The sequence below is a fragment of the Hibiscus syriacus genome, unplaced genomic scaffold (assembly GCF_006381635.1).
Source record: "Hibiscus syriacus cultivar Baekdansim isolate YM2019G1 unplaced genomic scaffold, ASM638163v2 tig00110461_pilon, whole genome shotgun sequence".
Taxonomy (NCBI): Eukaryota; Viridiplantae; Streptophyta; class Magnoliopsida; order Malvales; family Malvaceae; genus Hibiscus; species Hibiscus syriacus.
The window spans coordinates 987,899-1,002,093 of record NW_024062746.1 but is presented as its reverse complement, the minus strand read 5'-3'; the positions used below and the strand labels follow the sequence as shown (position 1 = coordinate 1,002,093).

The following is a 14,195-nucleotide window of genomic DNA, read 5'->3' as shown; positions in this document are numbered from 1 at the left end:
AGATCATTTTGTAACTTTTAATTGTTCAATACTCAACAAAAAAGTATTCTATAGTCAGTGGACCATAGTGTACTTTAGCCTAAAAATATTAATTTAATTATTTTTAAAATAGGCATAATATAAAAATTAGTGCCCAACTATACCAATTTTCTCAAAGTGGTGCCTAAACTTTTTTTTTTGTCAATCTAAGTGCCTAACGTACAAATATCATTTTAGGCGCCTCGACCATAACGACCATTAAATAACATCGTTAAATGACACATGTCATATTTATATTATTTTAAAAATTTATTTAAAAACCCTACCAGTTCGCACGAACCAAACGACCTTGACGATAAATGAATTATTGTTATTCTTTGAGGTCTCGGGTTTGAGCACCATTAATACTAGGGGTATGAACGTATAATGTCATATGGTTGAAATTTATTTTTAGATAAATACTACCTTATACTTACCTCAGATTTATCAACAACAAAAAAATCTACTAGCTCCCTCACTGACCACGTCCACTGGCTTCGTCACCTCCTTTGTTAACTGTCATAGCCCATGTCGTCGTGGTTCCATTGGAGACGCGTGGGTGTCGCGATTTGTAAAGTTTTTTTCGGTTGTCGGGTTACGTGGGAGGAGGTGGGTTCTGGGTTTTGGGTGTCATGTCGGGTTCTTCATGTTGCCGGGTGGTTGTTCGGTCCGATGGAGGTTTGGTCGACAACTAACGGCGGCGGCAAACGTAGGTATAGGGATTAAAATTAGGGTTTTTTTAGATTTGAGAAACTTTTGGGTTTTAAAAAATTATTTAATTTTTTTAAAATAAAATTTTCAAAATTATCTGAACGCGACACATGTCACTTAACGGTGAAATTTAATGTCTGTTACGGACTAGGCACATAAGTGGTATCGTTATGCATCTAGATTGACAGGAAAAAAGTTTAAGCACCGCTTTGAAAAAAATATATTTTGAATACTTATTTTTATATTAAAATTTTAAAATATTAAGACATTTTCAATTCAAATGTTAAATTTAACTAAATAAATAATAAATAAAATGACAAAATCTATAAACATTAACAATCAAAATTATCTTCTATACCTATTTTCCTCATTTTTATATTTCGTTGATAAAGCAAATGCATTGCATGGAAACGATCGTGTAATCTAGCGTAGCCAAAGTTAAGTCTAAAGAAATTTCAGTTAGAGTCTGATTAAAATTTTACTTGTTAAGATAATATAATTTCGGTTTGAAATGATAATTAAATTATTTAATTTTATAATGGGTAAACTATGCCGATGGTCCTCTATGTTTTCGGTATGACCGACTTTGGTCAAAAAAAAATTAAAGGAAAATAGTCCCTAACATTATCGATACATCCGTTTTTAGTTTATCCGCCTTAACTTCCGTTAACCCTTAACAGAATTATTACGCAACAATTAAAAATTAAAAAAAAATCACGTACTCCTCCTCTTCTTCTTCACGTCAGTATGCTTTGCATAATTTCGAGAAACCTTGTTCTATGTACTTACAGCTTCCGCAGAAGTACGATAAAAATCAACTACAACTAAAGAATTGGATGTTGGAGATGGGAAAGAATAAAAAATGGCCGAGAAAAAAAGTACAACAGCAATGCGTCACATGTCTTGCATTAGTTACGTGTTCATTTGACAGCTTGTTGTATAAGTAAAGTTTCTCCATTAATGAAGGTTCTTTAGAATCAAGTAGATGGATTATGGAATGGAATTTTTTTACCTGTAGCTGCAGCAGCTGTAAGAGGCACTATATCATTAGATAAACGAACATTAACAGTGAAGCTCACAACCGAAGGGGAAGCAAGATGGTCACGTTCGATTCCCATGGCTTCAGCTGCCTCCACGCATTACGCAGCCACTAATGTTGCTGCTGATGCCACGGCCATGTCGATCTTGGTCGACTGTTCATTTTTTCCCGATGCAGAAAAAGAAGTTGAGGTGGTGGCCACTACAATGGTTGCTAGGGCAGAGGCAATTTCAACGACTGATATAGTTGCGTGGAGCTTTGCATTGCGAGCTCTCGTTTCTTCTTTCTTTTTTCTTTCCTTTCCTTTAACATTTCCCCATTGACTTTGCCTCATTGGATGTATTCACGCCATTACCAGCACTTGCACGATCTCGGCCGTTGAACAAAGGTTGTATGGAGTTGTGGGTACAAAAATATTGCAACTAACGTAATTATAAAGCCATTGGTTTTTAAACATAGGGGTCTGAACTTGCACAAATATCCCTTATAATTATGAGCTATGGTTTATAGTGAGCTACGGTTAATAATAATAATAATAATAATAATAAATAAGACACGTGATTTTGAATTTTGAATTTAGTTTTTAATTGCTATTTTAGAATTTCGTTAAGGGATTAACGGAAGTTAACGGTGAAGGAATTTAAACCGGATAGATCGATAACTTTAAAAACTTAAACCGGACAGACTGATAACGTTAGGTATCATTTCTCCTTAATTTTTTGTGTGACCAAAGTCGATCATACTGAAAACATAGGGGACTATCGGCATAATTTACTCTTTTATAATTCAAATAATCTTTTTACATTATAATTTTTGAAACTCCTAAATAAAAAAAGTTTAAGTAAACATACTATTTAAAAAAAACTTGATATAAAAAAATTCTAAATTATATTAACTTTTTTTAAAGTGGTGCCTAAACTTTTCTTCGGTAAATTTAGGTGACTAAGTTACAAACATTACTACTTTGGTGCATCGTCCATAATGACTGTTAAAAAAGCTCATTAAGTGACACATGTCACGTTCATGTAATTTTGATTTTTTAAATAAAAAAATTTATTTTTTTCTTAAATTACAAAAAAGCCTCAAATCTTTAAAAATCTCAAATCTCTAACCCTAATCTTACCTCCTTTACCGATCACGACCATTGATGCCGCCCTTGACATCTTCCGTGTCGATCGCCATCTCCTTTGTTGTCATGCTCGTTGGATCGCCTAGGTGTCACGATTTTGAGAGTTCAAATTTACTGTTTGGGGTTCAATTTCACCGTTTCCTCCGTCGAAGATGTTGCATTTATGGATTTTGGACTGTCGAGTTTGAGTTGTTGTCAAGTGGAGGTTTGGTTAGAGGTTCGGTCGACAACAACAGTGTCAAATGACGACGACCGGCATGAGCATAGAGATTTAAATTAGAGTTTTCAAAGTTTTAGGTTTTATCAAGGATTTGTAAACTTTGGGAGTTTTTTATAAAAACAATATATAATTTTAAATAAATTTTTTAAATTATATAAATATAACCATCGTTACAATTAAAATACAATGATAATATTTGTAAAGTTTTACACATAAATCACTTTAAATTTTTTACCATGCTAGGACCGGAATCCCCATATTTGTTTTGCATGCATCGTGCACATCAATGATATCATAGCCAGTAGCCACATGCCATCGGATATACGTAGCAAGCTCCTAAAGTCCCCATTAAATAATAGTACGAAAGACAAAGAACGAAAGGGAAGAAAAGAAAAACATCAAAGGCGTAAAAAGAAAAGTCCATGAAACAACAGTGGGAAAGAACGGTAGGCGTCGTTTCCCTATTAGTTTTCTTCTTCAAGCCAGGCTTCTTTTTATTACTAAAAGTCTAAAACCAAAAAAAGGCAAAAGCAAACCTCAGTTGCACGCTAGCTACACCCCAACATGCAACCGGAAGATAACCAGTTTCCGTTACTATCCGACCAGGACTCGGACAATGATGTTGCGTACGGCTCCGGTGAAAAAGTCCACGTCATCGGAATTAATGACCCGGACGATGAAGGTTCATTGGATGTCGTCCCACCTTTTTCCTGGAAAAAGCTCTGTCTTTTCACCAGCTCCGGTTTTTTAATTTCAATAGCGTTCTTGGATTCTGGGAATTTAGAAGATGATCTCCAAGCCGGAGCTATAGCCGGGTACTCTTTGCTGTGGCTTTTGATGTGGGCTATGGCTATGGGGTTGTTGGTTTAGCTGTGGGTGGCAAGGCTTGGTGTGGCGTCGGGAAAACACTTGGCTGAGCTTTGTAGCGTAGAGTACCCGACTTGGGCTGGGATGGTTTTGTAGGTAATGGCAGAGCTGGCTTTGATCGGAGCTGATATACAGGAAGTTATTGGAAGTGCTATTGCTATTAAGATTTTGAGTAATGGCGCTTTGCCTTTGTGGGCTGGTGTTCTTATTACAACCTGTGATTGGCCAGTGTTTTTGTTGATTTTGATGATTTTTTTTTTCTATTTTCGTTTTTCTTTATAGTTTTTTTGTGTTTTTAAACGACACGATCTCTGAGTTTTCAAGGTTTTTGGTTTTTATCTAAAATGGGGACTCGGTGAAAAAAAACTCTTTTTTTTCCTCTGAGAAAATTGTAAAAGGAAGCTTTTTTAATGTTATAGACATATAGTCCTCTCAAATCCTATTTATATTCATTTTTCTCCTTATATCTTCTCACTTGGTTGTTCGTTTCCTTTGCCTTGTTATAGTTTTATCTTCTTGTTTCTTGAGAACTATGGAGTGAGGAAGCTGGAAGCATTTTTTGCTGTTCTTATTGCTACCATGGAGATTCCGTTTGCTTGGATGTTTGGCGAAACAAAACCCAGTGGCACCGAACTTCTTGGTGACAAACTTCCCTCCATTGCAAGCAATTTTCATATAGTATTGCAAGTTGACTGATGCTCTAATGGTTTCATATCCACAGGCATTTTGGTTCCAAAACTCAGCTTCAAAATCATCAAGCAGGCTGTTGGGGTTGTGGGCTGCATTATTATGCCACACAATGTGTTCTTGCACTCTGCACTCGTGCAATCATGAGAAATCGATCGGAACAAGAAAGCCATGGTGCAAGAAGCTCTCATTTATTACTCAATCGAGTCGGCTACTGCACTTATTGTTTCGTTCATAATCAATCTTTTGGTCACCACTGTCTTTGCTAAAGCATTTTACAACACAGAAATAGCAAGTAGTATTGGTCTTGTGAATGCAGGGCAGTATCTTGAAGCAAAATATGGAGGTGGGTTAATCCCCATTTTGTATATTTGGGCTATTGGATTGTTAGCAGCAGGACAAAGTAGCACTATTACTGGCACCTATGCAGGGCAGTTCATCATGGGAGGTTTCTTGAAGCTGAGGTTGAAAAAATGGCTAAGAGCATTGATCACAAGGAGTTGTGCAATTATTCCTACTATTATAGTGGCTCTTATTTTCAATACATCTGAACGGAACCTCGATGTCTTGAACGAATGGCTTAACGTGCTTCAGTCAATTCAGATTCCTTTTGCTTTGATCCCTCTTCTTTGCCTGGTATCCAAGGAACAAATCATGTGTGCCTTCAAAATTGGCAATGTACTCAAGGTATGCTCTTAATTTCCTCTCGCCTATCATTGTTCTATTTTTGGTACTTGCATTGACTGGCATCGATGAAACTGCTCTACTGGGTTCCTTGACGCCATCGTTGTAACTTTACTTGTTTTCTACACTTAGCCGTTAACCAGGTGCCTGTATCGATCCATTATGCAAAGTTGCAAACAATAGGAACGTGCTAGTTTATAAGTTCCACATGTTTGGAACACTCTAGCTTCTTTGTCACTTCTTCCTTCCTAGAGGAATTAAACAAACATATCTGCCGGAACCGTCTTTCGCTTGGGCCCCGAAATTGGGTTTCGACTTGGATTAAATGAATTAGAGTTGCCACCGACCATTTAAAATGAATTTAGGTAGGTCGGACACCATCTTACCTGATCTGCGTTGTACCAGAAACGTGTCGGGTTCGGGAGTCGGTTACGGTCAAAGAAGGATTAGCACCATTGAACCGCCCTTTCGGTACCAATTAAGTCATCGTTTGTCTTAATCGCGAAAATCAAAATTTAAATTGAAATTTAAAAATTCAATTCGAATTAATTATCTTCGATCGATTGAAAGTATCCCTAAAAAGTCAAAAGTGTTAGATTGTAAAAATGAAAATAAACATGAGAAAATAATAATAAAAAATATTAATATAATAATATTAATAAAAATGAAAAATATATATATATATATATATATATATATATATAAAACAATGTAAAAAGAAATAAAAAATATTAAAATTAGAAGAAAATGAAAAAAATATATATAAAGTAAATAAATAAAAAATGAAATAAAAAGAATAAGTCAAAAGTTGTTACATCTTCCATGTTTTGCGTGTAGAGAAACTGGATTTACAATGAAAATGCTCTGTCACTCCTCGTGCTTTTAGATATTGGCTTTAGATCATTCACGGTTATTTTTTTTCATTTTCTTCCCTTAGTTTTTTCAAATCGTTGCCCCTTCCTCTGATTTTGGTTCCACGTTTTTCTTTGTGTCATTTCCTCTTGATGTTTGAGTCTATTTATAGTTTAAAGAAACCTATATTTAGCTCAGATTTAGAGTCCTACTTGGATTCAAAATGTTTCGATTTTAGTGTTTCAATAGGACTCTAATACGTTGGTTTTAGTGTTTTAATAGGACTCAAATACGTTGATTTATTTTCTGAATCTCACTGAATCAGGGTTGTTGAGTGTGGGGCCTAAAAAATAAATAATAATAATAATAATAATAATAAATAAATAAATAAAATATAATAAAATGTTTTTGTAGACCCGGACAAAAACGGGTGTCTACAGTTACTCCTCTTTGCATATTTTTGTGTTAACAAGAATAGGGCAAAGATGAAAAAGACAACAGTTTTTGTCCGGTTCTCTTTGATTTGAGACTTGGTAGTGTTTGTTGTGACACTAAGCCAATCTATTGAGCACGATATCCTTCTTCTTGAAGTTGAAATCGTGGGTGAATCGAAAAGTGACTATTTGTTGCCAATCTTAGTCGACCTTGGTCTTCTTCTCGATTTAAAGACCTGGGTGTAAAAATTTGACTGGAAACTAGTTCATTGCTGATGCAACACGGTTGATACGCCCTCGAGCTGAATGGAATCGAACTCGAAGGTCTTTGGTGACAGATAACCATTCTAGCATTGATTTATGATGTAAATGATGTGCCCTTGAAGCTGAGTGTAATCGAACTCGAGGGTCTTTGGCAGATAGCCCTTCTTGACTTAAGTTATGCTGCAGAGCGTACTCGAACTCAAAAGTCTTTGGTTGGCAGATAACACTTCTCGACTTAAGTTATGCTGCAAATGATATGCCTTGGAGTTGAGCGTAGTCGAACTCGAAGGTCTTTTGGTTGGCAGATAGCCCTTCTCGACTTAAGCTATGCTGCAAATGATGTGCCTTGAAGCTAAGCGTAGTCGAACTCGAAGGTCTTTGGTTGGCAGATAACCCTTCTCGACTTAAATTATGCTGCAAATGATATGCCTTGGAGCTGAGCGTAGTCGAACTCGAAGGTCTTTTGGTTGACAGATAACCCTTCTCGACTTAAGCTATGCTGCAAATGTTGTGTCTTTGAGCTGAGCGTAGTCGAACTCGAAAGTCTTTGGTGGGCACAATTCCCTTCGTCGTGAAGTTGAAATCGTGGATGACCCATTCGTTGTGAAGTTGAGCCTCAAATTGGATATATTTCATCATGAAGTTGAAATCCAAACATTTATGCTGTTTCAAGGCCAATATCATTCGCCGTGAAATTGAAATTGACTCTGAAACTAGAAAGTTGTTTGTTGACAGCCAGTCACCCCTTCGCTGTGAAGTTGAGCTTGTGTTGTCTCGAGTCCAATATCCTTCGCTGTGAAGTTGAAATTGCCTCTGAATGAAACTGAAAAGTTGTTTATTGACAGTCAGCCGCCCCTTCGCTGTGAAGTTGAGCTTGTGTTGTCTCGAGTCCAATATCCTTCGCTGTGAAGTTGAAATTGACTCTGAATGAAATTGAAAAGTTGTTTGTTGAAAGTCAGTCGCCCCTTCACTGTGAAGTTGAGCTTGTGTTGTCTCGAGTCCAATATCCTTCGTTGTGAAGTTGAAATTGACTCTTAATGAAACTGAAAAGTTGTTTGTTGACAGTCCGTCGCCCCTTCGCTGTGAAGTTGAGCTTGTGTTGACTCGAGTCCAATATCCTTCGCTGTGAAGTTAAAATTAACTGAATGAAATTGAAAAGTTGTTTGTTGACAGTCAGCCGCCCTTACGCTATGAAGTTGAGCTACTACCATCAATTTCCGAATGCACTTTTGAATTGATTATCTTTCATCTTGAAGTTGAAGTCGTGTTTTGCCTGCCAATCTGGTCCATGGACTCGATCGTGCCCCATTTGTTTCTTGAGCTTTGGCTTTACAAACCTTTCATATTTGAGACTGTCATGTTTGGAAATGTTTTCCTCATTTTTCTTGTTTTAGGAGGGAAAAAGATAAAAAAAATTGTAAAATATTGTTCACAATTGAATCAAATTATAAACGCGAGTTCAAAGAATATCAAAGGAACCAATAGCTCTTTTAACGCTTTCAGAGTTACAGCTCTTTGAAAAATGTTCAAATGGATGAAGGTTTTGGTCACCCAAAATGTCATTTTTTGAAATATCGCAACATGTTTTTTTTGGTTTGGTATGTTAATCGGGCGCGGACAAAATGATGCAACTAACACGATCAATTACTAGACCTTTTATTTCAGTCATCTGAAATCTTCCATTTGTTCAAGTTTTGTAAGTTCCTCTAACTAAGGTAGTGCAAAAATATCGGTCTAAAAATGAAATTCTTGAGTGCTCGTATGAATTTGACTATAATAGGTGTTCCTTAACTCCCTTAGTCCATCATTACCGAAAATTTCTTACTTAGATAAATTTGATTTAATTTACCATTGTCTGGCTAGCTGAATCCATAAAGCAGGGCGTTTAACCAATTGCTTTAGAGGGACAGCTTAACATTATAATCACTTTTATCAGGTTTAACTGAAGGGTTCATCTCATCACAAAGTCTTCGGCCTGACAAAAGTAGTGGAGCAAACACCGAATTACCAAGTGTCCGAGCAATGTCATGGTTTGAATGCAATCTATTCATAAAACCAGTGCTTTCGAGTTTCCTCTGTAACCAATTGCCTTAGTGGAATAGCTCAGCTTCACGGATTTAATTTCTTAAGATTGTCAAGAAGAACCTGTTATAGTTTAGGTGTTTGTTGAAAGTAAATAATATCATCTTTAGAGTTCAATTTTCAAGCAACTGACCTAAACTAGATTCACTTACTCGACTATTCCATCTGTGAAGATCATTATCATCACAGAACGTCTTAAATAAAAAGTATAATAATGTCATATGCAAAAGGATGCCCTATGTTGTCTGCACCTTATGAAAGGAAAATGTTATATTGGTTAATTGCAAGAGCAGGGTACGCTGTTTGAGTGTATATTCTGGGTAAAGTCAAATTCCTTGTTTTAAATCATGTTACTTCGTCAAAGATATGTAACTTTGAACCATTTACAGAGTTTCTTAATTCAGATGATATTCAAAGAATTGCAAGTTTGCAAATGTGATTCATTGCTTAACATCTTTAAAGTAACATAAATTTATTTAAAAGTCCTTACAAAACTTGAGAGAAAATGAAAAAACAAATTCAAACAGAATGCCTCAAATGATGAAATGATCTTCCTCACTTGGATACCCCCAAGTTGTTGAAGTCGATCTAGTTCTGGTTACGCATCTTCTGCACAATTATCTTGAATACGTAAGAGTTCTCAATTGTGTGCCTTGGGACACCGCCGTGATATTCACAATGAGCATTCTCGTCATACTACCTGGGGTATGGGGGCTTCATGGGTTTCACCGGGTATGGTGACACTACGTGGGTGTCACAAGTTGTTTGTAAAGTTCCTTGTATGTCCTGGGAATAGAATCGAAATGTTCCCATTTTTGATGAGACATGTGAATGTAATAAAAAAAGAGAAAAATAATGTGAAATATGCAGGAATGCATGATGCATGCAATGTTCGAGGCATTGATCAAAAAATGTATATGTTATTATAAATAATCCTCATTGGGGACAAAAGTGTTTTATCTTTTAAAAGACAAAAATATCCTGACAGCTTCTGACATGTTGATTAGTCTTCTGCCTTCGTCTGTCACCGGTTGAATAACCTGTCGAACCGCTCTGGCTTCTCTGGATGAACCATGCAAATGACGAGTTGTTTGCCAAAAAAAGTCTCGAATGATTGTACCTCCGATTTCCACACTCTGCTGAGTCTGTTCCCTAACGACAACACCATTGGAGTCCTCAATCGATAGAAACTATCCGAAGCTTGCTTCTTGAATTCGTCAGCAATGGTATTCAGCTCAGTTAGGGTTTCACCATCTTGTTCTCGTAGTTTTCGAAAGGAGCGTCCGGGTCAGTAACCTTTTCCTAGTCTTGCCCCTGCAACCTTTGCCAGTCAGTTCTTCAAAGACAGACTTTCATTGTGCTTGATGTAGACCCAGTTCATTCCGAGTCCTTTATAATGCAGCAGAGTGATATACTCTTCATTTTTGGGCACCACGTCTTTTAGATTGAATGTGACACATAGTCGCCTTGTAGACTGTCCTCTACATTTTCATTTCTTGTATTACAACCCCTTTGTCTATTAATGCAAATTATTCATATTTAACAAACACATTTTTGGTGGATCAACACCTCTTTTAAATAATGCAAGTGATGAAAATAAAATAAAAGAAAAGAAAAAATGAAAAGAGTTAGTGAGGTGAAAATAGTAAAAAACAATCATGAAAATAAAAGTCCTACCCCACATGCTTATTATTCTTACCCGGACATAATCTCTATCCTGCATGCTAATTTCAAACAAATCATAACCGCATATTTGTCTAGTTCGCATGCTTTGAACAGAAAGTAAAGCAGGAAACAAAGTAGCCTAAGGTTTGAAATGAGGCTTTGGGATGGGCTCTAATTCCCTGTATTCTCCCGGTTTAAGTTCTAAAAAGGTACTCGAATTCTCCTTGCTGGTGCCCCCTTGGGCTTGCCAGACCCTTAGTCCTAAGTCCATTACAAGCTTATGTGGACTAAGTTAAACTCGAGATGAAACATTCCCTTATGCCCATACAGAAAATAAATTCACACGAAGACATAAGGTATATGAATCCTGAAGGTTACTTGCTAGGCCCATACGGAGAATAAATTCCCACGAAGGCGTCGCTTTCACCCCCACTTAAAAAGGTTCGGAGCTCGGGTATAGAGCTTGAGATGACAAATTTTGAACAATCTGAAATCATTAAAAAACGTCAGTACAACTATTTATTTGAAAAATAATCACAGATAAATAATTGGAATCGAATTAATAAATTAAAATTTACCATTTTCGCATAAAAAGACAACCGAAAATTAATTTTGGCCTTACTCACTTACATGTCCCCAGTGGAGTCGCCAAACTGTCGGAACCGTCTTTCGGTTGGGCCCCGAAATTGGGCTTCGACTTGGATTAAATGAATTGGAGTCGCCACCGACCATTTAAAACGAATTTAGTTAGGTCGGACACCATCTTATCTGATCTGCGTTGTACCAGAAACGTGTCGGGTTCGAGAGTCGATTACGGTCAAGGAAGGATTAGCACCCTTGAACCGCCCTTTCGGTACCAATTAATTCATCGGTTGTCTTAATCGCGAAAATCAAAATTTAAATTGAAATTTAAAAATTCAATTCGAATTAATTAACTTTGATCGATTGAAAGTATCCTTAAAAAGTCAAAAGTGTTAGATTGTAAAAATAAAAATAAACATGAAAAAAGAATAATAAAAAAAACATTAATATAATAATATTAAAAGAATATGAAAAAAATAAATAAATATATATATAAAACAATGTAAAAAGAAATAAAAAATATTAAATTTAGGAGAAAATGAAAAAAATATACATAAAGTAAATAAATAAAAATAAAATAAAAAGAATAAGTCAAAAGTTGTTACATCTCCCATGTTTTATGTGTAGAGAAACTAAATTTGCAATGAAAATGCTCTGCCACTCCTCGTGCTTTTAGATATTGGTTTTGGATCCTCCACGGTTATTTTTTGTCCTTTTCTTCCCTCAGTTTTTTCAAATCATTGCCACTTCCTCTGATTTTAGTTCCACGTTTTTCTTTGTGTCCCTTCCTCTTGATGCTTGAGTCTATTTATAGTCTAAAGAAACCTATTTTTAGCTCAGATTTAGAGTCCTACTTGGACTCAAAATGATTCGGTTTTAGTGCTTCAATAAGACTCAAATACATTGGTTTTAGTGTTTTAATAGGACTCAAATACGTTGATTTATTTTTTGAATCTCACTAAATCAGGGTTATTGAGTGTGGGACCTAAATAATAATAATAATAAAAATAAATAAATATAATATAATATAATATAATATAATATAATATAATATAATATAATATAATATAATATAATGTTTTTTAGATCCGGATAAAAACGGGTGTCTACAATATGAAAGGAAATTCACTGAGATGATTGACACACCATTGTAACTCCTGACGGTCGGTTGATTCATATTATTGCTTGTTTGCTAGCCTATGTTGCGTGTAGATACTATTGATCAATAATTTGCCTTGTTTATATTTTCCTCTTTTTTGCAGACAGTTGCATGGCTCGTGACCGTGCTGGTGATAGTGATCAATGTGTATCTTTTACTCGATTTCTTCTCCTCTGAAGTCACTGGCCTATTGTTCACAAGCATAGTGTCTGCATTTACAGGCGCATATCTTGCATTTATAATTTACCTTGTTTCTCGAGGTCGGCACATCAAGTCAAGAGATTGACCTTAGACACAGTTGTTTGTTAAAGCAAGATATCAGAAGCACGAAACACTTACCATATTCGGACTGACTCAGGTACCATCGAACTTTATGTTCGTTGATGAATGCCTCGAGTTTAAGCATCTCTGTATTTGTGTATATGCATATCTATAGCGACTCTATTTACAGAGCAATGTCTCAAACAACACTGTAGTAAACGATATATTTAGCATATCCTGCTGGGTACTGAGGATTGGAGTGATTGTGAGACTGTTAGCAATAACATTATTTTCAAACATTTGAATGAACCAAATGATGAAAATGTACCTTGAATTTTGTTCAAGCTGGAATATATGCGAGAGAGTATTTTGCAATTTCATAGCCGTGTTTAAAGTATTTATATGTATTTAGATTTTCCTATGTTAATAATTTGTATTATATATAGAACCAAATCGTATTTTAATGCATTAAACCAATAATAACAATAATGAAATGAAGTTGGATAATATACAAAAAAAATGGTTGTCCCTTTTTCCCATATGTATGGGGTAAGAAGGAGATAAGATAGTAGGCTACTCCCAACACCAGGTTGAGAGCAACTTCCGTAAGAGACCTCCGAATTATGAAATGCCCTCCGTGAGACTCGATCCCACGACCTCAAAGTTAAGAACCTTGTGCTCTGCCAACTGAGCTGGATGGTCATTTTTGGATAATATACAAAAAAGCCCTCAAAATACAACACCATGTTTAAGTAAACCTCATCCTTATTTTGTAGTTAAACAAGCCCCTAATCTATGATTTTTACCCATTAAATCCCTTACTTAATCTAGTTGGCATTCTTATGATTATGTGGAGGATGCGATGACGAAATGACATGGCAGTAAAGTTAAAATTTATTTATTTTATAGATTTACGCATGTCATATTTTTATTGGTTACAAAGATCCCTAACTAAACACTCAAATGTATGTGATTAAAAACTTTCTTAATATACAAAAATTTTAAAAGAAATCATCTGTAGTTCATTTTGTGTTTGGTTGAAAAATGAATCATATTTATATTTGAATGTAACATTAGTGTTTTTGTAAGAGGGTTGAATTGAGATTTTTTTAGGAATAAAATATTATCCCGTTCAGCTTATAATAATAAATTTACGACTTTTTTAATTTCATAGATTATTCTTATTATGCACATAAAAAAAGAGTTGTATGAGGTGAAAATCTTAGATACGATTTTGAAATAAATAACTTTTGAGTCAAATAAAAACTATAACAGATGTGGTTTTAACCTAAATGTAAATGCCTCATAAAATTTTTATGAACTTGCGTGACTTAAAATAGATCCTTATGATAGAAGTTATATACTCTATAACATAACTAAGAATGAAAGTACTATATTAAATGAATACATATAACTATAATTACGTTTATATTACTATGTCATTTTGTCATCTCATCATCCACATAAGCATAAAATGTGCTAACTAGATTAAGGACTTTAAAGGATAAAAATCATAAATTAGGGTCTTATTTAACTGCAAA

General features: G+C 35.3%; 1 pseudogene; it reads left to right on the top strand.

Annotated features, from left to right (window-relative positions):
* The first annotated feature begins 3,567 nt into the window (after window positions 1–3,567).
* Window positions 3,568–12,825, top strand: LOC120126733 (annotated as a pseudogene).
* Window positions 12,826–14,195: the final 1,370 nt, after the last annotated feature.